The 26,826-nt window shown below is 49.0% G+C and overlaps 1 protein-coding gene across 2 annotated transcripts in view; it reads left to right on the top strand.

The window, feature by feature from the left end:
* Nucleotides 1-26,826, top strand: part of P2RY8 (P2Y receptor family member 8) — a 51,420-nt gene that overhangs the window by 15,780 nt on the left and 8,814 nt on the right. Inside the window, exon 1 of one of the 2 annotated variants that reach the window (XM_004286270.4) lies at nucleotides 11,802-12,651. The exons of the other annotated variant lie outside the window; for it this stretch is intronic. The gene's annotated coding sequence lies outside the window, so the exon portion shown is untranslated. Of the gene's footprint in view, nucleotides 1-11,801; nucleotides 12,652-26,826 lie in introns of those variants that run through there. 2 annotated transcript variants of the gene reach the window in all.

The raw sequence follows: 26,826 nt of genomic DNA, 5'->3' as shown, positions 1-26,826 counted from the left end.
CAAGGGTACATCACCACCCTGCTTCATGTGACACCCTCCAAAAACGTATGTTTGCCACAAACACAATGAAATTCTGAAGCGTCTGCCTTCTGTCTACACCCATTAAAACCAGAAAGAAAAAAATAACAGACAACCCCTGAAACACTTTTGAGACCTAGGCTCAAAGACTAATTTTATTTATTCTAGTGTTTTTATTGTGTTCAGTGTAATACCATATAGTCATCGAGCTTTTTAGTAAATAGTAAAGCTAGTCCTTTGAAGTAATCACCATTGTCCCAAGAGCAACTTTTCACTCCCACTCTCTGCTGGAGTTTGAGCCGGTCAGTGGAAAGCAGAAACGTTCTCATTAATATTCTCTCCCTCTCCAGATACTGTTCAGCTGGGATGGAGGTCAGTCTCCAGCTGTCCAGATCCATGCAGGGTTCCTGAGGCTCTGAGTTGAGTGATTCTATGTCCCTTCTGAAAAATGCCCCCAAATCACACTCCCTCACTTAACATTTTCCACATTTCCACATGCATTTACAATCCCATACAAATCAAAATAATTTCATTTAGGAACGCCTTTTTGCACATAGGCCGGCACCCCTTGAGTCCTGGGTTATCCCCTGCCTCTTCCTGCATGAAGGTTTAGGGCAGTGGACTTTTCATGCTGGGATACCCAGAGCACCAAAGATCATCTTGGTTTTTAGAACAATCAAGGTCAGATCCTGTACAGTCCAAGAGGATGATTCTAGTATTACACAGACCTATGTTGGAAAGTCTTTAATTCATCAGCTCATCCGACTCGTGACAAGCAAAATCGTTTTGTTTTGTTTTGTTTTAGTCAAGATTCTCTACAGTTCAAGTGCAAGTCCAACATAGAGAACAAACTGGTGGCTGCCAAGGGGGGAGGGATTTGGGGGAGGGATGGAATGGGAGGTGGGAGTCAGCAGATGTCAGCTTTTATATACAGAATGGATAAGCAACAAGATCCTACTGTAGAGCACAGGGAACTATATTCAATATCCTGGAGTAAACCATCATGGAAAAGGATATGAAAAAAAAAGAGGAATATATATATATATGACTGAGTCACGTTGCTGTACAGCAGTAATTAATACAACACTGTAAATCAAGTATACTTCAATGAAAAAAAAACAAATGCAAGTCCAAGAAAATTGTAGAATTCTGGGTGAACATGAAAAAGCAAAGCCCTCCCCCAGGACAGATGTAGAACAACAAGCAAAGGAGGTGCCCACCTTCTTAACATCCAGCCCAGGTGTCACAAACCCAGAGGGCCTCACGTCCACACTCCTGGAGGTACCTGTGTTTTGAGGGTTGGGGGGCTGACTCAGACGCAGGTGCTCAGGGCCCCAGGCAGCGGAAGCTCCCCTCCTCCCTCCATGACGTTGCAAAGAATGGAGAGGTGCCAGTTGGACACACCAACTCCTTTCAACATGGCGGGATCATCTCATCTCCTTGTGATTTTCAAGATTCATGGGTTAATCTCAGGGAAGAAACTTTTGCACCATCTCCTTCAGATCTGCTACATGTTACCCCAAGACTTAGCAACCACTTACTTGAACAAGTCACAGTCTACTAGGTCTGGTACATGAAGTTCTCATCCTTTATGACCCTATAAACTGTGCAATACATTCAATGCCTATTAAAAGCTAAAGTGAGACAAATGAAATTATTTATGCGACAGAAAGAGACCCACAGACTTAGAAAACAAACTTACGGTTGCCAAAGGGGAAAGGGAGGGGATAAATTAGGAATTTGGGATTAAAAGATACAAACTACTATATATAAAATAGATAAACAACAAGGACCAACTGTTAGAGCAAAGGGAACTCTATGCAATATGTTGTAATAACCTATAATGGAAAAGAATCTGAAAAAAAATAGAGCTATATGTGTATAACTGAATCAGTGTGCTATATACCTAAAATGAACACAACGTTGTAAATCAACTATACTTCAATTTAAAAAAAAAAGAAAGAAAATAAATAAATAAATAGAAGCTAAAATGATATACTAGAGATCGGTTCAAGATGGCGGAGTAGAAGGACGTGCTCTCACTCCCTCTTGTGAGAACATTGGAATCACAACTAGCTGCTGAACAATTGTCGACAGGAAGACACTGGAACTCACCATAAAAGATACCCCACATGCAAAGATAAAGGAGAAGCCACAGTGAGACTGTAGGAGGGGCACAATCCCAATCAAATCAAATCCCATAACTGCTGGGTGGGTGACTCACAAACTGGAGAACACTTAGACCACAGAAGTCCACCCACTGGCGTGAAGGTTCTGAGCCCCACGTTAGGCTTCCCAACCTGGGGTCCAGCAATGGGAGGAGGAATTCCTAGAGAATCAGACTTTGAAGGCTAGTGGGAATTGACTGCAGGACTTTGACAGGACTGGGGGAAACAGAGACTCCATCCACTCTTGGAGGGCACACACAAAGTAGTGTGCGCATCAGGACCCAGGGGGAAGGAGCAGTGACCCCACAGGAGACTGAACCAGACCTACCTGCTAGTGTTGGAGGGTCTCCTGCAGAGGAGGGGGGTGGCTGTGTCTCACCAAGGGACAAGGACACTGGCAGCAGAAGTTCTGGGAAGTACTCCTTGGCGTGAGCCCTCCCAGAGTCCACCATTAGCCCCACCAAAGAGCCCAGATAGGCTCTAGTGTTGGGTCGCCTCAGGCCAAACAACCAACAGGGAGGGAACCCAGCCCCACCCATCAGCAGACAAGCGGATTAAAGTTTTACTGAGCTCTGCCCACCAGAGCAACAGTCAGCTCTACCCACCACCAGTCCCTCCCATCAGGAAACTTACACAAGCCTCTTAGATAGCCTCATCCACCAGAGGGCAGACAGCAGAAGCAAGAAGAACTACAATCCTGCAGCCTGTGGAACGAAAACCACATTCACAGAAAGATAGACAAGATGAAAAGGCAGAAGGCTACGTACCAGATGAAGGAACAAGATAAAGCCCCAGAAAAACAACTGAATGAAGTGGAGATAGGCAACCTTCCAGAAAAAGAATTCAGAATAACGATAGTGAAGGTGATCCAGGACCTCGGAAAAAGAACGGAGGTGAAGATGGAGAAAATGCAAGAAATGTTTCACAAAGACCTAGAAGAATTAAAGAACAAACAAACAGAGAAGAACAATACAGTAACTGAAATGAAAACTACACTAGAAGGAATCAATAGCAGAATAACTGAGGCAGAAGAACGGAAAAGTGACCTGGGAGACAGAACTGTGGAAATCACTGCCACAGAACAGAATAAAGACAAAAGAATGAAAAGAAATGAAGACAGACTAAGAGAACTCAGGGACAACATTAAATGCACCAACATTCACATAATAGGGGTCCCAGAAGGAGAAGAGAGAGAGAAAGGACCAGAGAAAATATTTGAAGAGATTATAGTCGAAAACTTCCCTAACATGGGAAAGGAAATAGCCACCCAAGTCCAGGAAGCGCAGACAGTCCCATACAGGATAAACCCAAGAAGAAACATGCCGAGACACATAGTAATCAAATTGACAAAAATTAAATCAAAGAAACATTATTGAAAGCAATAAGGGAAAAACGACAAACGACATACAAGGGAACTCGCATAAGGTTAACGGCTGATTTCTCAGCAGAAACTCTACAAGCCAGAAGGCAGTGGCACGATATATTTAAAGTGATGAAAGGGAAGAACCTACAACCAAGATTACTCTACCCGGCAAGGGTATCATTCAGATTCGACGGAGAAATCAAAAGCTTTACAGACAAGCAAAAGCTAAGACAATTCAGCACCATCGAACCAGCTCTACAACAAATGCTAAAAGAACTTCTCTAAGTGGGAAACACAAGAGAAGAAAAGGACCTACAAAACCAAACCCATAACAATTAAGAAAACGGTAATAGAAACATGCATATCAATAATTACCTTAAAAGTGAATGGATTAAATGCTCCAACCAAAAGACACAGGCTCACTGAATGGATACGAAAACAAGACCCATGTATATGCTGTCTACAAGAGACCCTCTTCAGACACATACAGACTGAAAGTGAGGGGGTGGAAAAAGACATTCCATACAAATGGAAATCAGAAGAAAGCTGGAGTAGCTATACTCATAACAGTGAAAATAGGCTTTAAAATAAAGACTGTTACAAGAGACAAGGAAGGACACTACATAATGATCAAGGGATCAATCCAAGAAGAAGATATAACAATTTTAAATATATATGCACCCAACATAGGAGCACCTCAGTACATAAGGCAAATGCTAACAGCAATAGAAGAGTAAATCAACAGTAACACAATAATAGTGGGGGACTTTAACACCTCACTTACACCAATGGACAGATCATCCAAACAGAAAATTAATAAGGAAACACAAGCTTTAAATGACACGGTAGACCAGATAGATTTAATTAATATTTATAGGACATTCCATTCAAAAACAGCAGATTACACGTTCTTCTCAAGTGCACATGGAACATTCTCCAGGATAGATCACATCTTGGGTCACAAATCAAGCCTCAGTAAATTTAAGAAAACTGAAATCATATCAAGCATCTTTTCCAACCACAATGCTATGAGATTAGAAATCAATCACAAAGAAAAAAAAAGTAAAAACTACAAACACATAGAAGCTAAGCAGTAAGTTACTAAATAAGCAAGAGATCACTGAAGAAATCAAAGAGGGGATCGAAAAGTACCTAGAGGGCTTCCCTGGTGGCGCAGAGGTTGAGAGTCCACCTGCCGATGCAGGGGACACGGGTTCGTGCCCTGGTCCGGGAAGATCCCACATGCCGCGGAGCGGCTAGGCCCGTGAGCCATGGCCGCTGAGCCTGCGCGTCCGGAGTCTGTGCTCCGCCACGGGAGAGCCCACAGCAGTGAGAGGCCCGCGTACCGCAAAAAAAAAAAAAAAAAAAAAAAAAAAAAAAAACCAAAAAACCTAGAGACAAATTACAACGAAAACACAAGAATCCAAAACCTATGGGATGCAGCAAAAGCAGTTCTAAGAGGGAAGTTTACAGCAATACAAGCCTACCTCAAGAAACAAGAAAAATCTCAAACCACCTAACCTCACACCTAAAGGAAATAGAAAGAAGAACAAACAAAACCCAAAGTTCGTAGAAGGAAAGAAATCATAAAGATCAGAGCAGAAATAAGTGAAATAGAAACAAAGAAAACAGTAGCAAAGATCAGTAAAACTAAAAACTGGTTCTTTGAGAAGATAAACAAAATTGATAAGCCTTTAGCCAGACTCATCAAGAAAAAAGACAGAGAGGACTCAAATCAATAAAATTAGAAATGAAAAAGAGGTTACAACGGACACCACAGAAATACAAAGCAACATAAGAGGCTACTACAGGCAACTCTATGCCAATAAAAAGGACAACCTGGAAGAAATGGACACATTCTTAGAAAGGTATAACCTTCCAAGACTGAACCAGGAAGAAATAGAAAATATGAACAGACCAATCACAAGTAATGAAATTGAAATTGTGATTAAAAATCTTCCAACAAACAAAAGTCCAGGACCAGATGGCTTCACAGGTGAATTCTATCAAACATTTAGAGCAGAGTTAACAAGAACACACTTTGACATAAGTCACAGCAAGATCTTTTTTGATTCACCTCCTGGAGTAATGGAAATAAAAACAAAAATAAACAAATGGGACCTAATGAAACTTAAAAGCTTTTGCAAAGCAAAGGAAACTACAAACAAGACAAAAAGACAACCCTTAGAATGGGAGAAAATATTTGCAAATGAACCAACAGACAAAGGATTAATCTCCAAAATATATAAATGGCTCATGCAGCTAAATATTAAAAAAGCAAACAACCCAATCCAAAAATGGGCAGAAGACCTAAATAGACATTTCTCCAAATAACACATACAGATGGCCAAGAAGCACATGAAAAGCTGCTCAACATCACTAATCATTAGAGAAATGCAAATCAAAACTACAATGAGGTGTCACCTCACACCAGTCAGAATGGGCATCATCAAGAAATCTGCAAACAATAAATGCTGGAGAAAGTGTGGAGAAAAGGGAACCCTGTTGCACTGTTGGTGGGAATGTAAATTGATACAGCCACTGTGAAGAACAGTATGGAGGTTCCTTAAAAAATCAAAAACAGAATTACCGTATGATCCAGCAATCCCACTACTGGGCATGTACCCAGAGAAAACCATAATTCAAAAAGACGCATGCACCCCAATGTTCATTGCAGCACTATTTACAATAGCCAGGTCATGGAAGCAACCTAAATGCCCATCGACAGACGAATGGATAAAGAAGATGTGGTACATATATACAATGGAATATTACTCAGCCATTAAAAAGGAATGAAATTGGGTCATTTGTAGAGACGTGGATGGATCTAGAGACTGTCATACAGAGTAAAGTAAGTCAGAAAGAGAAAAACAAATATCATATATTAACGCATATATGTGGAACCTAGAAAAATGGTACAGATGAACCGGTTTGCAGGGCAGAAATAGAGACACAGATGTAGAGAACAAATGTACGGACACCAAGGGGGGAAAGCGGCAGGGTGGTGTGGTGGTGGGATGAATTGGGCGATTGGGATTGACATGTATACACTAATATGTATAAAATAGATAACGAATAAGAACCTGCTGTATAAAAAAATAAATAAAATTCAAAAAAATAAAATCAAATGACATACTAGGGGCTTCCCCGGTGGTGCAATGGTTGAGAGTCCGCCTGCCACTGCGGGGGACACGGGTTCGTGCCCCGGTCTGGGGGGATCCCACATGCCGCGGAGCGGCTGGGCCCGTGAGCCATGGCCGCTGAGCCTGCGCATCCGGAGCCTGTGCTCTGCAACGGGAGAGGCCACAACAGTGAGAGGCCCGCGTACCGCAAAAAAAAAAAAAAAATGACATACTAGCTGCAGGGTTTTATAAATCCTTAGCTGTACAAATATTCCTTTTCGTCAAATGTGTAGGAAGATCTTGACGGTAATGCACCTCATTCAGGAAGCAAAATCCAATACATTCTTTTTTAAGTTTATTGTTTAATTATTGTGCATCAAGGTCCATAATACACTTCTGTTGCTCTGATCACTTTTCATCCGAGGACCACTCGCTCGGAAGAGACCTTTTAGCACGTAGGCCCTGATGGTACAGGAAGTGAAACCCGTGTTGAGGTGCCAACGCTTACACCTATTTTTGTTGCCGTGAGTTGGATGGGGTGATATACAAAAGATTTTCCGACATAGATTTCGACAATACTAAAATTAGACTCTAAAAATGGTAGAAATGAAAAGACAATTTCACAAAAGGAAAGATGTGAATTTTTGAGAAAAAAAAAAGATTTTAAAGAAGAAAGAAAGGAATACTGTGAAATTCCCCAATCTTTAAATTGAGTTTCTCCATGGGCTATTTCAATGGATGATGGAGTATATAGCACCGATACAGTTAGAATCCACAGCATACCCTCACAGTTGTCACCCAGCAGTTGTATGTTGAAATAGCATGGTTCATGATTTGTCAGAAATTGTTTGCATCCTTTAAAACTTAAAATATTAGCTGTCAACACTGAAATTCTTTTAGCATGTGCAGAGAACGTTGTTCGTGCTACTTCCCTGGGGGCCATAAAAAGGACCACAAACTGGGGACTTAAAACAGCAGAAATGCATCCTCCCCCATCCTGGGGACCAGACGTCTGAGGTCAGGGTGTCCCAGGGCTGTGCTCCCTCTAGAGGCTCCCGGGGAGGGTCCTTCCCGCCTCTTCCAGCTTCTGGGGGCTCCAGGCGTCCCTGGGCTTGTGGCCGCGTCCCTCCCGTCTCTTCCTCTGTCTTCCCGGGGCTTCTCCTCTGTGTCTGTGTCTCTCCTCTTCTGTCTCTTGGAAGGACCCTGTCATTGAATGTAGGGCCACCCTCCTCCAGGAGGACCTCATCTCAGACCCTTCACTGCATCACATCTGGAAAGGCCCTGTTTCCAAATAAGGTCCCGTTCCCAGGTTCCAGGGGTCAGGATGTGGACACGTTTGGGGGGTCACCACTCAGCTCACCACACCACTGGAGGCCATGAACCCTGCTTTGCTGGGTGGAGGCTACTGATCCAGCCTCACTGCTGAGGGGCCAGCTGGGGACAGGGCTGTCCCACAGCGGGGACCCCCCGGGGGGGCCTTGGGGGTGGGCATGGCAGCTGGCACAGAGGCCCCAGCAGGATGTCTGCAGGGGAAGGGGGCAGGGCCCACTGAGAGTGACAAGAAAGAGGAACTGTGTCCCCAGCGGGGCTCGTCCCCGGCCGGCTGTCACCAACACAAGCTCCATGTTACCAGCGGGGAGGGACCGAGGGAGAGGGGCTTAGAAGCAGGGTAAATAAACCCATTCTCTTTGCAAGGTACACATGGGGACATAGTTCCACCCATCACACGTCTGGAAATGGCTTTACTTCCAAATCCAAAAGTGAAAGCTGAACAGAAACTCACAGACACGCGAAGGCCTGCAGCTCCCGGCCAGCAGCGCTACCAACGGCTCCGGGGTCAGACATTTTGCGCTAGCAGGAGTCACCTCCCAACACAGACAAGCCTGGGCCAGACCCAGACACTGGAGGACAGTCCCACACCCTGCCATGTTGCCCTGTGGTCACGGGAAAAGGTCAGGGTTAAAAATCCCCACCTCGATAAACAAGGGGGGGGGGGGCGGTGGAGGGAAGGCCTGGGAGTTTGGGGTTAGCAGGTGCAAACTGTCATATATAGGATGCATCCACAAGGCCCTCCTGTAGAGCCCAGGGAACTGTATCCAATCTCCTTGGATAAACCATCACGGAAAAGAATATGAAAAAGAAAACGTATATGCAGACATATATACGTATATGCATACATATATACATATATGCATACATATATACGTATATATGTGTATAGTGGGGTCACTTTCCTATACAGCAGACGTGGGCACAGCATTGGAAATCAACTACAGTCCAATCAGAAAGTAATAATGGAAAAAAAAATCCCCACCTCAACAGGACAGAACAGCCCGGGCTGCAGACGGGGGCCACTTCGGGCCCCCACGCCCTGTCCCTTCCATGGCTGCCACCCAGAGGGTGGACCGGCTGCAGCTCACCCTCCTGACGCTGGGGACTCTCCCGGGTTAGTCCTAAAAGTCGCTCCTCCCTGGAAGCCCCTGCAAACCCTGCATCCTGGCTGAGGGAGCTCGGCGGGGCCAGAGACACAGACACACGCAGAGAGTGTCCTCGCCGGGCACACGGGGAGCAATGGACCTTCTGGGGCGGTCGGGGAAGGCTGGGGAGGGGCCGACCCTCAGACCCGCAGCCGCCTTCTGCTGATGCCATCATGACCCCAAATGCTGCCTCTGAGCCTGGTTGGATCCGGAAACTCCTGAACATAGAGCAGCACCCACAACATTTAGGGTGCCTCCCTCCTGCCACCCCATCACACTTAGAAGGACTCTGTGCTGACACGGGGCCACCCAGACAACCCGGGGTCATGTCCCAGCCTCGGCCGCCCCTGACCAGGCAAGGCCCACATGTGCTCGGGCAGCTGCATCCTGTTTCCAGGCTGTGCACCGCTGACCGAGGGCTTACACTGGAATCAGTGTAGAAATTCCCTTTCTCTTCCCCCACCAAATCTGAAAAGCTCCATTTTAGTTTATCTTCTTTTTTATTGTATCTTATTTTAGTTTACTTTGTTTTCTTTTTTCATATTCTTTTCCATGATACCTCATTACAAGGTATTGAATATAGTTCCCTGTGCAGGGTCTTGTAGTTTATCTATTTTACAATATATATAGGAGTGTGTATCTGCTAATCCCAAACTCCTAATTTATCCCGCCCCCCCACGCTGTATTTTACTTTAAAATTTTAACTTTTACCTTGCTTTATTTTATCTCATTTTATTTTGTTTCTGTGGAAAGAACACTTAACATCTACCCTCATAACAGATTCTTAAGTGCATAATACAGTATCGTCATCCGTGGGCCCAGTGCTGTACGGCAGGTCGCTAAAACTTGTTCATCTTCCCAAACCAAGACTCTGTCCCCATTAAACACTGACTCTCCATCCCCCTCCCCCAGGCCCCGGCCCCCACCATCCTACTGTCTGTCTCTATGAATCTGACGGCTCCAGGGAGCTCCTAATAAGTGGAATCACAGAGTATTTGTGTTTTTGTGACTTTATCTCGCTGAGCGTCATGTCCTCAAGGTTCATCCTTGTAGCCTGTGTCAGAATCTCCTTCCTTTTTCACGCTGTATAATATTCCACAGTATACAAGGACCCCATTCTGTGTATATCCGTTCATCAAACAATTAAAAATAGAGCTACTGTGTAGTCCAGCCATCCCAGGTCTGGCTCTATATCCCAAATAATTGAGATCAGAACCTCAGAGAGAGATCGGCACCCCCATCTTCACAGTGGTAGGACTCACAGCAGCTAAGACGTGGAGACGCCCCAAGGGTCCCTCCAGGATGAACCCGTGTCAAAGTTCTCAACCTCTGAGTAATCCCTGGGTGACACGCGTGCCTTGCACGTCCCGGCTGTCCCTGGGCTCCCGGGCAGGACGGTCAACCCCATTGCTGGTCCTACAAACTTTAGGGAAGCAGGGAGGCTGGACTCCACCCACGGCCATGGGAAATGTCCGTGGTTCCCACGGCCACCAGGGGCACCAGCGTTGGCTTCCAACTTCCCTAAACTCTGTCACGCGGCCCCACCCCCGTCCTTCCCCACCCACAAGACCCTCATCCTGTGCCGGCCACTCCCACGGCCGCCTGCTGCTCTCCTGGGCCCGCCGGAGACTCTCTCCTCTTGGTCTTCACCGTGGACCCTCAAAAGCCACGGCAACCCAGGAGATGCAGGCTGCTAGCCTTGGGGGGCATCCCTGATCACAGCCCCTTCTCCAGGCAAGATGCCCCGACCGTACCGCGCCTCCTTCGCCAGAGGCGTCCACGTCCCATAATCCCCAGAGCCTGAGGGTATGTTTTGGTACTGGGCGCAGGGGGCTGACCTATACCATTCATGAAAACTCGCTTCTGTTTTCATCATGATTCCTTCTTTGGACCTTGGGTTATTCAGAAATGTCCAGCAGTTGAAGAATCTTCAGTCATCTTTTAGCTCACGGGTTTCCAGCCTAATTCCATGAAGGTCAGAGAGTGTATCCTGAATGTGTCTCATCCTTTGAAACGTGTGAGGTTTCCTGCAGACTCAGGAGATGTTCTGTTTGGGGGCTGCATGGAGATGATCGTTATGTCTGTGGGGTCCAGAGCACAGATACGGAAATCCTGGGTGGCCTGAGGCCAAGGGCTGTGCATGTACTGTTCTCCATGGTCTCTGTCCCCTGGGGTGCCCGGCTTCAGTAGCTGACGGGAGAGAGAACTCTACACGGTGGTCCATGTCCGTCTGCTCCGGAGAAGCCTCCAGCTGACAGGGGCCGTGGATACAAGGAGTTCCTCCTGGAAGCCACGTGCAGGCCACATTTCATTAGGAGGCCAGCGAGGGTGGCTCCGGACAGAAGGCGTCCTCTAGCAGACAACGGTGTCGGTCTCTCCTCCGTGGGACAGGTCACTCTTGCTGAGAAATAACAAGTTAGAACAGGAAGCAGAGAAGAAAGACACAGTGATTGTAGACTCAAGGCTAGTTCCAGCTGTAGAATGTCTGGTGACTTCTGTAATGAAGCAGACAGGGCGGCTCAAACAATAAACATTTATTCGTTCAGTCCTGGAGGCTGCACGTCCGCGATCCAAGTGTGGGCAGGGCTGGTCCCTCCTGAGGCCTCTCCCCTGGGTGTGTAGACGGCCGCCTTCTCCCTGTGTCCTCAGAGGGTTGTCCCTCTGTGTGTGTCTATGTCCTGATCTCCTCTTCTTATAAGGACACCAGTGCTATGGGGTCAGGACCCACCCTAATGACCTCATTGTACCTTCATCCCCTCTTTAAAGACCCCATGTCCAAATCCAGTCACATCCTGAGGTCCTGGTGGTCAGGATGCCAAGATACGAATTTTTGGGGGGAATACAATTTAGTCCATGGCGGGGGAACCTCAGAGAATATATCCCACTGCTTGACAACCAGGGGCCCTCTTATCCCAGTGTAACGAGTAGGCTTTTAAATAGCTAATATTAGCAGTTTTTGAAAAATAAACTAATATTAAATATATTCAAAGGACGCCACACTTCAACTCATTACAGTCTCTCATCATAAACTAACAGCTCTTAGGAAGTGATTCCTGAATCTATTTGGGGGAGACTTTTTTTAAAACTTGTTTTTCTAAAAAGACATATTATAAAAATATGTAAAATCCACTCTAGTGACCCATTCCACCACCAACCCCAGGGACCCCACCGTGAAAAAGAGGAACCTTTTCCATCCACGGCGGCTCTGCCCTCGGGCTCCGAGTTTCGTAACCTTTGTGCACTTAATTACATCTGCAGATGACAAGTTACCGTTAGAGGCAGTCTGCCGCGTCCCTGGAGGGTTGGGGACTGTGTCTGTTGCAGGGCTGGTTGGGGGACAGACAGTAGGGTCACCAGCAGAGTGGGGAGCTGTCTTGTTCCTGTGTGGACCTTCCTCTGAAGGGGCAACCTCCCGTGCCCCGGAGTGAGGGTCCCCAGCACCCGGCTCAAACAAGCTGCAAGGGGCCTGCTCACCCAAGACCGCCACCCTCCCAGCAGCCACCGTAAGTCACGGGACAAGGTGTGGGGGTGGGGGAAGGCAGTACAGCGTCCCCCAGGGGTGAGCCGGGAGGCAGGGGGACGCGTGTCTCCATTTTAACGGTGCCATTTAATTGCGGGCCAAGGGCTCACGTCACATCAGCTCACTTTAGGGCTGTGTTATTTTAACCCGGGCACCCCAAAGTCCTAAACGTATCTGTGGGGTTTGCCGAGAGAGGACAGAGGCTGCAGGGGAGTCCTGAGACTAGGGTGGCGGTGCTGGCAATGGTTGAGACTTCCATGGAAAACCCCCATTCTTCCACATCCTAAGGTGCTATTCTTGTCATTTCTGTTGATATGGAAACTGAGGGTCTGAGTTAAGGAACTTGTCCAAGACTCAGATGCAGAGAGCCGCAGAGGCGGGTGCCGGTGGCTGCACGCACGTGGCTACCGTGGAATGTCCAAGCGTTGGCTGAGGCACGAGGTGGGGGCTCCGTGGGCGCCCTCCTCTGGAATTCCGTCCCGAGTGGGGACGCGCTGCTTCCTGGTGGGTGAGTCGTCCCTCTTGGTGGCAAACAATAGAAACTTGGCTCATGCTAGCCGAGGCCAACGTGGAAATTGTCGAATTGGATAATTAGGAATGTCAGGGCAGCTTCAGGCATGGCTGGATCCAGGGGCTCAAGTGGTTGTCCGCTCCCGTTTTCTCTCTTGTCCCAGATTTCAGCTCCGCCATCCTCTGTCTCCCTGGCAGGCTTTAGTGGCCCTGGAGGAAAGGCCAGTCACTCCGTGGAGGGAAAGAGGGTCCCGGCAGCCCCAAACCCCCATCTTTACAGAGCAGAACTCACAGGGAAAGGAGACAGCCTCTCTCTCCCAGCACCTCTAGAGGGTTCTGACTGGCCCTGCCAGGGTCAGATGACCAGCCCTGGACTGATGCCTAAGGACAGAGTGAGGGAGATCCGTGATGGGCCAGGCTTCAGCCACTTCTCACTCTTGTGTGATTGACAGTCCCTCGGACCAGGGGCTCAGAGTGGGACAGGTTCCAGAGGAAGAAGGGATACTAGACACCAGGTCCCCTGCAGCAGGGGGATGTGAGGGGGGGGGGTTCTGGACACCAGGTTCACTGCAGGGGGGGACGTGTGGGAGGTTCTGGACACCAGGTCCACTGCAGGGGGAGTGACACGGGGGGTTCTGGACACCCATCCGCTGCAGCAGGGGGATGTGAGGGGGGTTCTGGACACCAGGTTCACTGCAGGGGGGACGTGAGGGGGGTTCTGGACAACAGGTTCACTGCAGGGGGGATGTGAGGGGGTTCTGGACACCAGGTTCACTGCAGTGGGGGGACAGGAGGGGTGGCTGGTTAACTTGTCCGAAGTCACAGGCCTAGGGCTGGTGACCTTCTACGCCACCCCCTTCCTTCTGTTTGTCCATCACGCCTCCATCTGTCCATTCACTCTGCATTTATGGAGACCGTCCTCGTGTCATCCATTCCCTCACTCTTCATTTAGCAGGAACGTCCTTGTGTCCGACTTAAACTCAGGACAGAGCTGTCCATGTCCCACGCAAGGCCCTTCATCCCTCTGTGCGTCGGTTTCCCCATTTGTAAACGGAAACCAGTAGGGGCTTGTCTCCGAGGAAGGGTCTAGGAGGACACGTTTGCACACATGCAGGATGATTCTTTCCAAGGAACGGGAGACGCAGCCCGAGGGCTCAGGGAACGGTGGCCCGAGCCTTCCACGTCACCCCCCGGGTGCAGGGCCAGGAAGGATGCTGTCTATGGCCTTGGTACAGAAGGAAATGAGAACAATGGCAGCCCCTGGGAACCTCGGCCCGTCCACGGTGGCTTCCAGCACGAAGCTTTGCGTAATCAGCGAAGATGTTCAGGCCACCCCTTCCTCCTGTTCAGGTCGTGGCTGGGATTCGCTCAGCCGTGGGGACCACAGACCTGAAGACGTGGGCGGTCAACTCCAGATACGCTGGCAGTGACCCGAGGGGTGAGGACGCTGGGGTACAGGGACGAAAGCCTCAGAACTAGGAGTTCACGGGGCAAAGGGCCAACTACACACAGGGAAGCACAGCAGAGGCGTCCTCAGGCTTCTCCCTGCGATTTATGAGGCATTTTTAAAAATTGAGCTATAATTCACACAACATACAATTAACCCTTTTAAAGTCAATAATACAGGGGCACTTAGCACATCCACAATATTGTGCAACCATCACCTCTGTCCAGTTCCAGAAAATTCTTATCCCCCCAAAAGGAGGCCCTGTCCGCACTGAGTAATCAGTCCTCATTCCCAACTCCCTGCGGACTCTGGCAACCAAAAATCTGTTTTTTGTCTCTGTGGATTTGATGATACTGGACATTTCACATAAATGGAATAATAAAATATGTGTCCTCCTGCGTCTGCTTCTCTCACTGAGCATCGTGTGTTCAAGGTCCATCCACGCTGTAGCCTGGGTCAGAGCTTTGCTCCTTTTCATGGCTGAGTCATATCCCATCATGTGGATGGACCCCATGCTGTGTATGCACCCACCTACCCATCCATCCACCCACCCATCCATCCATCCATCCACCCACCCATCCATCCATCCATCCATCCATCCATCCATCCATCCATCCATCCATCCACCCATCCACCCATCCGTCCATCCATCCACCCACCCATCCATCCATCCATCCATCCACCTATCCGTCCATCCATCCACTCACCCATCCATCCACTCACCCATCCATCCACCCATGGACACTTGGGCTGTTTCCACCCTTCGTTGTCAATACTATGGCTACGAACATGCGTGTACATGTTTCCATGTGGACATACGCTTTTATTTCTCTTGAGCTTCTACCTAGGAGGATAAGTGCTCGATCACATGGTAACTCTACATTTAACTAATTGAGGAACCACCAGACTGTTTTTACGAGGCAATTTGTAAAGAGTGAGGAGTTGAAGGGGACAGGATGAACTCTATCCTCGGTCCAAGTCCCCCGGCTTCCCACCTCATCTGGGGCCACCCTTCACATTAGGAATTGTCGGGCCACCCCTCAGTCTAGCCTGGCTCTCAGACCCCAGACTTGTATTGAAATGCTGACCATAATAATCGATGTATTAAGTAGTTTGTCTCAGGAAGGACCACATAAATCTATGTGTGTGGGTGACCCCATCAATCTCAGAACGGTCCTTTGCCTTATCACCACCCGTTTCTTGGGTTGAGACATGTCCCCCCAAATTCACATCTGCCCACAGCCTCCAAACAGGACCTTACTTGGAAACAGGGTCTCTGCATATGTGATGCAGTGAAGGTCATAGATGAGGTCCCCTGGATCAGGGTGGCCCTACAAACAATGACAGGGTCCTTCTAAGACACAGAAGAGGAGAGACCCAGACACACAGGAGAAGCCCCAGGAAGACAGAGGCAGAGACGGGAGGGACGTGGCCACAAGCCCAGGGACGCCTGGAGCCCCCAGAAGCTGGAAGAGGCGGGAAGAACCCTCCCCGGGAGCCTCCGGAGGGAGCGCGGCCCTGGGGCACCTTGACCTCAGAGGTGTGGTCTCCAGGATGGGGGAGGGTGGATGCTTTAAGTCCCCCGTTTGGAGTGTTTTATTCTGGCGGTCCCAGGACATGGACCCACATTGACAAGTTTCCACTCTCTCCATGGACCCTGGGAATCCAGTCACCAGCTCGCACTTTCTGCTATAAACCAGAGCCCCTGCCTCCACCACTGATGTATCTATCTTTAACTTTCTGGCCCAGCAAGGAATCCCAGGCTCGTGGGCACTGCCACTCCCTGCCACCCGTGACTCAGGCTGGAATTAGCCCTTTCCTGAGCCTGAGTTGTCACCCTCGGGCCCTGCATCTCCTTCTGGGGTTGGTGACTCAGCTCTCCTATGGAAAGGTGGTACCCCACTGACCTCATCTCTTCCCCAGTAAACAGCTTCCAAGCCCCACCTGGTTTTCCGTTTACTCATTTCCAGACCTAACCCTTGCGGGGGGAGGGGTGGGTCAATGTCTGACCGTGCATCTCAAAACATGTGCGTTCATTTCGTTTATGAACCAGACACTCACGGGCGGTCAATCCTTCTACTAATTCTTAGCAAAGTGCAACGTCTTTCTTATGTTCCAGACGAAAACCAGAATTCAATTTGCAAGCCCTGAAATGTTCTTCTCAGGCCCCCATGGGTCATCTTGGACCCTCTCTGGAGGATGGGCTTCTTCCTTGGAGACCCTCACTCCAGGCCGTCTCTGATTCGCCAGGTACCCTCGTAGGTTTTGGTGTGTGGTCTGCTCAGCCCGGAAGACCCCCATCTCTGACCTTCTCCACCTGTGCCTGGGGGCTTGGGGGCAGAGAACCCAAGTGGGAGGCGTGTCTGTGAAGTTTCACGTGTGATGCAGCTGACTGTCCAAGAGGACTTATTATGGTGACGTCATTTAAAATATCCTTTTTGCAGGGGGGCACAAAGCACTTCCTAAAAAGTCACCCTGACATGCATCTGTGTCTGTGCTTATCGCCATTTTAGGGGAGTTTTCCACTTTACCAAGAGAGACGTTTCCACGGCATCTCCAGAGCAGGAAAAAGTATATGTCACACCTCGGGGTTCTGGTCACCAGGGGTCTGAATCGAGACACCAAGGATGGAGCCCCTCTTGGGGTTCAGGCAGGAGCGAGATGACAGCGGTACCTTGGTCCCTTCTCAAAGGTTCCTTAGATGGTTTTCTCCCTGGCACCTGGGCAGGTCACATTGATAGCAGTTGGATGAAAGGAATCACCGCGAATATGATTAAACAGTTGCATGGCTAGCCAGTAACCTAGAGAAGGCATTTGAGTGACCACCTTTAAATAGAGGAGAGTATTAGTAAATCAAGGGTGTACACCTCTCTCTCTGTAGGTCTGTCTCTATCTCTCTGACCCTCTGTCTCTACTGATCTGTTAAGCAAGTCTCGCCACGTTGTTCACACAGCTGGCGTTCCGGTTCACCCACGAATGAAGCGCTTTTGAATCTCACAATACGTGCCACTTGCAAACTCCTATTTCGCAGCAGGGCCCCAGCCAACACCCCCCAGGCCGGCTCTTTTCTCTTCTTTACATCGTCACTTCACGTTCATTACCGCTTAATTAATGCATCCGCGTCAGGTTGCTTCCTGCCTCACAGACGGAGGCTAAATGTGCAGGTGTGATTCAGCCCAGACGGCTGAGAGGTGCAGCCTGAAAATGGAAACAAAACAAACCAAAAAAACCCCATTGTCATGCAAAAGAAAAGCAGAGGCTTCTTGCTTTGGGCAGAATGTGGTCTCTGGCTACTTTGGTGTCGCCCAGAGCTCGGAGAGCAAGACACAGGAGGCCAAGAACACTGGAGCGTGCAGGAGGTGGATGAAAATCACCTGTGTGTAGACGGCCAGCGGCATGCAAATCACCTGTGATGGACTGTGTGCAGATTGTGTAATCAAAGGGAAAATAAACGGAGGGACGGAGATAAGAGCCCCGCTTGTGTGTTTGCGCTTAGCGGGGAGCGTCCTCGCCTTGCAGTCTGAGGTCTGAGGGTTCTGCCGAGAGCACAGAGGGACAGATGCCCTATCTGTCCTCCGTCTCCCACAGCTGCCTCGTCTCTGCTGCTCCGTCTTCACTTTGAAGCTGGCAGAACCTAGCATCCCCTTAGGGTTAAAACAGCGGTAATGGGAGTCTTGTGGCTACAAAGAGGGGGAATCTGGAGGGTGTGGAAGCTTGAAGGCATCAGGTCCCACTCAGGAAAGTGTGGTTCCCGCCTCCAAGTGAGCAGACGGCCACAGAGGATGCAAGCACCCTCTTATAACGCCCAGCGTGGAAGAGAGTTCCCATTTCAGATCCTCACTGGCGTGTGGTGGTGGTGTTTGCAGATCTTAGTCATTCTGATAGCTGCCAGATGGTATCTCGATCTCGTGGTGGTAATTTACAATTCCCTGAGAGGCTACCAACGGGGAGCGTCCTTTCCTGTGCCTCGTTGCCATCTGTACATAGTCTCAGATGAAGTGGAGTCTTTGGCCCGTTTTTATATTGGGTTCTTTGTTTTTCTTATTGTTGATTTTTAAGAGCTCTTTGTATATTGTGGATTCCAGTCTTTTTTTTTTTTTCAGATGTGTCTTTTGCAAATATGTTCTCCCAGTCTATGGCTTGTCTTCTTATTCTATTTACAGGGTCATTTGCAGAGCAGACTTTTTTTTAAAATTTTGACAAAGTCCAGCTTATCCGTGATTTCTTTCATGGATTGTGCCTTTGGTGTTGTATCTAAAAATATCTGATTGAAATATGCAATCAGATAGTCAGATGGCCATGCCCACGATCATGTAGGTTTCCTCCTGCATTACGTTGTAGAAGTGTTATAGTTTTGTGTTCTACATGTAGGTCTCTGGTCCATTTTGAGTTAATTACTGTGAAGTGAGCAAGGTCTGTGTCTAGATTCCTTTTTTTTTTTTTCCACGTGGATGTGAGTTGTTCCAACACCATCTGTTGAAGAGGCTCTCTTCACTCCATTGTATTGCCTTTGCTTTTTTGTCAAAGATCAGTTGGCCATATTTATGGTGTCTACTTCTGGACTCTGTTGTGTTCCACTGATAAATTTCTCTATTCTTTCACCAACACCACACTGCCTTAAACAAAAAAATTACCTAGAATATTCCTAAAAGGTCATGATTCTCTTTTTTTAATTGAAGTATAGTTGATGTACAATATTATATGTTACAGGTGGACAATCTAGTGCTTCACAATTTTTAAAGGCTATACTCCGTTTATAGTTATTATAAAATATTGGCTATATCCCCTGTGCTGTACAGTATATCCTTGCAACTTATTTTATTTTTTTTAACTTTTTTAAGGGCTTAGAGAAACTTTACTTCTCTCTGCTGCAGGAAAACCCACCATAGCTTATCTTTTTTTTTTTTTTTTTTTTTATTTATATAGTTGCGGCACCTTCGCTGTGGTGTGTGGGATCTTTAGCTGAGGCATGCATGTGGGATCTAGTTCCCGGACCAGGGATCGAACCCGGGTCCCCTGCATTGGGAGTTCAGGGTCTTATCCACTGCGCCACCAGGGATGTCGCCACCACAGCTTATTTTATACATCGTAGTTTGTACCTTTTGCTCCCCCATCCCTGTATTGCCCCTCCCCGCTTCCCTCTCCCCCCATCTTGCTTCCTGTAGCGTTAGAGTAAGTCTTGAAGTCAGGCAGTGTCAGTCCTGCAATTTTGTTCTTCTCCTTCCATCGTGTGTTGCCTATTCTGGGTTTTTTGCCTCTCCCTATAGACTCCAGAATCATTTGGTCTAAATCCACCTCTTGTAACGAGGTGTTAGGATGGCAGGTGTCTCTGCGGTGCCCCAAACAAGCCCCTTAAGGCAAGGCTTACAGCCCCAGTTGGGGAGACAGTCAGGTTCGGGTGGGTGAGTGAGCCCAGGGACAGCTCAGATACAATTGCTTTACAAGAGTTTGGGATTTTACGTTGTGTTTTCTTGGGTCCCGCCATGCATTTGCTCGGCAGACACGGAGCCTCTGCAAAGAGCAGACATACTGACAATCCCCGTGTGTGACGGCACACGAGGAATAGTGACAATACAGCCTGGGGCCCAGAAAATAACAAACATTGGGCTTCCCTGGAGGTCCAGTGGTTAAGACTCTGCGCCCTCAGTAAAGGGTGCGCAGGTTCGATCGCTGGTCAGGGAGCTAAGATCCCACATGCCTCGCGGCACAGCCAACAAACAAACCAAGCAGAATTCCCATCACATATCAACAGCTGCTACCATCATGCTAACAAGACAGAGTTCTGAGTGGCCCAATGGCGGGTCGGTCTTGGTTTCCGAAAAGGAAACGCCAGTGTGAGAGCATGAGAAAGGCACTCAACCTCTGTGGCCGTTATGAAGGTGTGACTTGAAACTTCAGTCAGACGCCACTCATCGCCCATCAGATGGAAAAGATGAGACGGGCCACTGACAGATTTTCGGTGACAACTTGAGGAATGAGTTCCCCACCTCCATCCCCCTGCCCTTGTTCTATTTTCTGCAAATTCAAATTGGCACCGTGTGTGGGAAGGGTGTTTGGTGGTGGCCTCTCTGCTGCTTCAATCTTCTGGAAGACACTGTAGAGAACTGGTATCATTCCTTCCTTCAGGCTTTGGTAGAATTCATCACGAGCCCATCTGGACCTGGTGCTTCCTGCTTTGGAAGGTTATTAATTATTGATTCAATTTCTCTCATAGATATAGACCTATTCAAATGGCCTATTTCTCCGGGTGCCTTTTGGCATATTACGTCGAGGAAGTGGTCCATGTCATCTAGGTAATCAAATCTGTGGGCATAGAATTGTTCATGTTATCCCTTGAACCTCCTTTTAACGTCCGTGGGATCGGTAGTGATGTCCCCTCGTTGATTTCTGATATTTGTAATTTGTGTCTTCTCCCTTTTTTTCTTAGTCAGCCTGACTAGAGGTTTATCGATTTTATTGATCTCTTCAAAGAACCAGCTTTTTGATTTCTTTTTTTCTCCTCAATTGATTTTCTGTTTTCAATTGCATTGATTTCTGCTCTCGCTTTTATTATGTCTTTTCTTCTGCTCGCTGGGGATTTAAAAGACTCTTCTTGTTCTCGTTTTCTAAGGAGGAAGCTTAGAGGGTAGGTTTTAGATCTTTCTTCCTTTCCAACACATGCGTGCAATTTAAAAAGTGCACACCCTTTGTGTCAGCAACGCTACTCCTAGGAATCTGTCTTAGAAGACGTTATCACATGCTCGCACAGAAATGCTTGCAGAGGTGTGAGTCAGCACAGGCTGAAGTTCAGGTAATCCCTCCAAATGCCCACAGCCTGGGGAGCAGGGTGAAATACCCACAGAGCATTCCAGCGTGGAAAATGGCAGAGAGGAACTCTACGTAAGTTCGAAGTGGGAACGTTGGGACAGGTGATATGTACAGCATGCAGGTGAAAACTCCTACCTGTGTGGGTGCATGCACATACACGTGTGTGTGTGTCATGTACACCGAGACGTGTCTGCAAGGATGCGACACAGCAAACATACCCCAGTGGTCACCTCTGGGCGGGGGGAGCAGGGAGGGGCCTTGTACTGCAGGCGAAAAGCATGAGGTCAGACACAAATACTGCTGTTTCTTTTTATTCCTTGACCCGGAGCAAATATGTGTCTGCTCTATAATTGGAGTGTCTAAACGCTTAAGCAATGTTGTGCCTCTTTGGAGCCTGGAAGCTCAGTAGAGCCTACCTCTGCCTCTTCTTGGGCTGTGGGAACTCAGGAAGCTGCATAGAAGAGACAGCTTTGACCCTGGTCTTGTTGGGATGAGTTGGGGTCCAGTGGGGAAGGACCAACAGGAATGCAAAGGGAGCCCTGTAGGGGGGAAGGTGCAGGGTGGGAGGCTTCTGGTATGTACCTCAAAGGCATCTTGTCCTCAACCTCCTCCCTGCCCCTCTGCTTCTCCAGCTCCTGCCCTCTCTGGTCAAGCTTCTCTCTTGGTCTATAATTTCTCTGCAGTCTCTCTAGTTCTTGGGATTTCTCTCCCCAAAAGATAGAGAGGTAGAGATATATATATAGAGAGAGATCATAGATAGATGATAGATACATGATTCATAGATAGATAGATAAATGATAGATACATGATAGATAGGCAGATAGATGGATAAATAGATGATAGATAGATAGATATAGTAGACAGGTGATAAATGAAGGGATGGATAGATAGATAGGAGAGAGATGATAGGTTGATAGATGCTTAGATGATAGATGGATAGCTGGAGGGATCATAGGTAAATGATAGGTAAATAGACAGATACATAGATATATAGATACATAGGTACGTAGATAGATGGATAGATAGTCTTTCATGCAAGTCAGCGTTTCTCAGCCTCAGCACTACTGACATCGGGGCTGGATGACTCTCTGATGTGGGGCGTCCTGAGCATTGCGGGGTGTGAAGCAGCATCCCTGGTCTCCACCCACCAGGTGCCAGGAGCTCCCCCTCTCTCAGCTGTGACAACCAGAAATGTCCCCGGACATTGCTGAGTGTCCCCTGGCGGGGATGACAATGTTGACTGGGTGAGAACCCCTGGGGTCCGTCCACTATCTCTGCCCCCCTCAGGACCCCTCATATATCGAGATGACCTGTCAACCAAGACTCTTGCTCCAACAAGTTTCAGTGTGTGAATGGGGACCACGGGACCATGTCTTACTGGCCATGCCAGTAAGTTGGCCCAAAGCTGAATTCTCCTTGAAGCCAGTGTGACTCTGCCTACAAACATACACCTGTACCCCTGGCCCCACCAGGGCTGGACGGGATGCTGTGTCTGGGTCCTGGGGGGTGTCCCCCAGCACTGTGGGTCTCTGGAATAAGGGGTGCTGGGGGGAAAGCTCACCCACTGTGGGCAGGAGACCTGACCAGGAGAGCCTGGAGTATTTCTTTAGTCCTCGGGCGCAGCTCCACGTTGGCTGGAGCTTCCATTCATCCTGGGCTTCAGCAAAGCTCATTTATATGCCCTCCCCCTGAGAGTGTTGGCCAAAAAAGGGGGAGAGGTCACATCAATATGTGTTGATGTTGCTTGCCATGCAGTTTTTACATCTTTCGCTATTTCTATCCCTCCTCCCTGCTAGCGACGTCACCCCGAGGCTGTCGGCTGTGTCTCCATGTCTCTCTGTTTCCTACGATCTCATCCTTTCAGGCTCCATCTTTTCTTTGAGATCCCTCCCTCTCTTTTATTTTGCAGGATCATTGCTTTGGCTTTCTGAAGTCTGTCAGCTCAATCCTTTCTCTTTTCCCTTGTGCATTTTTCTCCTGGGGCTGCTGGGGGGCTTCAACAACACAGATTCAGCGTCTCTCCTTTCCGGAGACCTGAAGTCTGAAGTCAAGGCGCCTGCAGGGTTGGTTCCTCCTGGAAGCTGTCGGGGAGACTCTATTCCACGCCTCTCTCCCAACTTCTGGTGTTTCCTGGCCACCCTTGGCATTTCTTGGATTACAGAAACATCACCTCCGTCTCTGCATCCATTGCCACCTGGCTGTCTCCCTCCTTCTGTGTGTTTGTGTCCAAATGTCCCCTTAGGGACACCGGTCATAGTGGACTCAGGTCCCACCCTGCTCCAGTGAGATCTCGGCTAAATCTAACTAATTACATCTGCAAAGACCCTCCTTGGAACTAAAGTCACACGCTGACCTACGGGGAGTTAGGACTTCAACCTATGAACTTGGGGGGAGATGGAGTTCACCCACGACAACCCCAGAGTTTCCTATGTCTTCCGTGAGTTTCCCATGGTCGACCAGAAAACCCAATGCAGCTTCCTCTGCCGGGCAGCTCCAGAAGCATCAGCCAGGTCCTGGGGTCGCTGGCAAGAAGGGGGTCTTCCACACGAGGCCGCTGGTGAGGGCGCACAGCCTCCTGGCGTCCCGACCCTTGAGGGAACGGCCAGAATTCCTGGGCATGATGGTTAGATTCCAGACCAGCCTTGTGTTCCCTCCACCTCTGCAGCATGGGTGCCCGGGGTGGGCGGAGGGGGTCTTCTCTCCAAAAACCAAGGCCTCAGCCTTGGTGCTGGAGGGGATGTGGCTAAAACTGGAACCCCCACCCTGGGATGCACTGAGGTCAAAGAGCACTTAGAAATAATCTCCCTGATGCCTGAAGTTGGCTGAGGGGGGGTCTGCAAAAAACATCTCCACGTCCTGGCCTCCAGAGCCTATGAATGTGATTTGTTTGGAAACAGGGTCTTTGCAGATGTGACGAAATGAAGGATCTGCAATGAGGTTCTCCTGGACTTGGGGTGGCCCTACGTCCCACGACAGGGTCCTTCCACAAGTGTGTCAGACAGTCGGTGACCCTGAGCTATTCTTTAAAAGCCTACTGATTAGTACTGATTATTGGCACCTATGTAAGGATTCTGGAAAGACAAGTGCATCAAATGTCATGATCAAATTCCAGGAGAAACTCCCCTGTTATGAGCTGAGCTGTTTATCGGGCTCTTGCCCAGTGGGAGGGTGTGGTGAATTGAATGGTGTCCCCCAAGATTCATGACCACCCAGAACCTCGGGAAGGGGTATTATTTGGAAACAGGGCCTTTCCAGATGTGATGAAGTGAAGGGTCTGAGATGAGGTCCTCCTGGAGGAGGGTGGCCCTAAACCCAATGACAGGGTCCTTCTAAGATACAGAAGGTGAGAGACACAGACACAGAGCAGAAGCCCCATGAAGACAGAGGCAGAGACGGGAGGGATGTGGCCACAAGCCCAGGGACGCCTGGAGCCCCCAGAAGCTGGAAGCGGCGGGAAGGACCCTCCCCTGGAGCCTCTGGAGGGAGCGCGGCCCTGGGACACCTTGACCTCAGACGTCTGGTCTCCAGGATGGGGGAGGATGGAGGCCTGTTATTGCAAAGTCCCCAGCTTGCGGTCATTTGTTAGGACAACCCAGGGCACCCCCCGGTTACTGACCTAGTTAATATTTATGCGCACACCCCAGTTTATGCCATGCTTCACCATCACTGGGTCACTTGGTACCCTGGCAACCCTCAGAGGATGAGTCTATATCCCCGATGTGACACATGAGGACACTTGAGTGTTTGGGTGGGGAGACCCCACGCCACTCGTTTTCCCAGCACTTCCCACATCGGTCAGCTGTTAGTGCAGCATGGCTCCGTCATCCTGAGTCTGTTGAACAACATCTGTGGGGTGGGAGCTGTCCCGGGTACGAGAGGAACCAGTGGTCCCTGCAGCGATCAGCCGGGCAGGGCTGCTCAGCCCATGTGCATCTCAGGAGTGAATATTCTACGTACCACGAGGCGCCATCCACTTGGAGGCTCCGACATCACCAGCTCTCCGAAGCAGAGGCCCTTGAACGCTTCGGGGCTGAGGCTCCCGTGGCAGAGCACCACAACCCCAAGAAACCCAGAAGGAAGGCCAGTCCACGCTGCCCAGGGCTGGGTCACGGCTTCCCAGGGTCCAGACCCTCCAGTCCCCGCCACTGTGAGTGTAGCCCCAGCACTCGGGAAACACTGGCTGTGATGGTTGAAAGGATATGGGGGGGCAGTCCCCAAATGGCACTCATCCCTTTGACTCAGGGGTGCTTTTCACCTCCCCACCTGAGTAAGACCCACCTCAACAGAGATGGAGGGACCACTGTACTCAGCATCTCCAAACTTCACGTCGGGAGTGGTCCCAGGTGACCGATAAGCAGTTTGGTTCACAACAAACAAAAAGTGGAAACCCAAGTGTCCATGGATGGATGGATGGATGGATGGGTGGATGGATGGATGGATGGATGGATAAACAGCATGGGGTCCAGCCACACAGTGGAATATGACTCAGCCATGAAAAGGAGTGAAGCTCTGACACAGGCTACCACGTGGATGGACCTTGAACACACGATGCTCAGTGAGAGAAGCAGACCCAGAAGGACACACAGTGTGTGATTCCGTTGATAGGAAACGTCCAGAACAGGCAAATCCACAGACACAGAAGGCAGATTAAGGGCTGGGGGAGGGAGATGGGGAGAGACTCTTAATGGGGACGGGGTCTCCTTTCGGGATAATAAACACGTTCTAGAAACAGATAGAGGCGATGGTCCCAAAGCCTTGTGAATGTGCTCCGTGCCACCGAACGGTCCACTTTAAACATGGTCACTCGTACGACACATGAATTTGAACTTAATTTGTAAACCTGTATCCATGTGTGCTGGGGCAGGGGAGTGTGGGGTGATGGCCGTGGTGTGCAAGGTTTCTTTTCGAGACAATGAAAATGTTCTGGGATCACGTGATGGGGGTGGGTGCACATCTGCAAATCTATGAAAAACTGCTGCAGTGTGCATTTTTAAAAAAATTTTATTTTATTTACTTATTTTTGGCTGTGTTGGGTCTTCCTTGCTGCGCACAGGCTTTCTCTAGTTGCGGCGAGCAGGGGCTACTCTTTGTTGCGGTGCGCGGGCTTCTCATTGCGGTGGCTTCTCTTGTTGCGGAGCACGGGCTGTAGGCGCGCGGGCTCAGTAGTTGTGGCTCGCGGGCTCTAGAGCGCAGACTCGGTAGTTGTGGCGCACGGGTTTAGTTGCCCTGCAGCATGTGGGATCTTCCCGGACTGCAGCTCGAACCCATGTTCCCTGCGTTGGCAGGCGGATTCTTAACCACTGCGCCACCAGGGAAGCCCTGAAGTGCCCATTGTAAATGGGGGAACTTGATGATCTATAACTTACAGCTCAATAAGACTATTAAGAAAAAAGA

Source organism: Orcinus orca, chromosome X, assembly GCF_937001465.1.
Source record: "Orcinus orca chromosome X, mOrcOrc1.1, whole genome shotgun sequence".
NCBI classification, from domain to species: Eukaryota; Metazoa; Chordata; class Mammalia; order Artiodactyla; family Delphinidae; genus Orcinus; species Orcinus orca.
The sequence above is the reverse complement of the archived record's forward strand: the minus strand, read 5'-3'. Positions and strand labels throughout refer to the sequence as shown.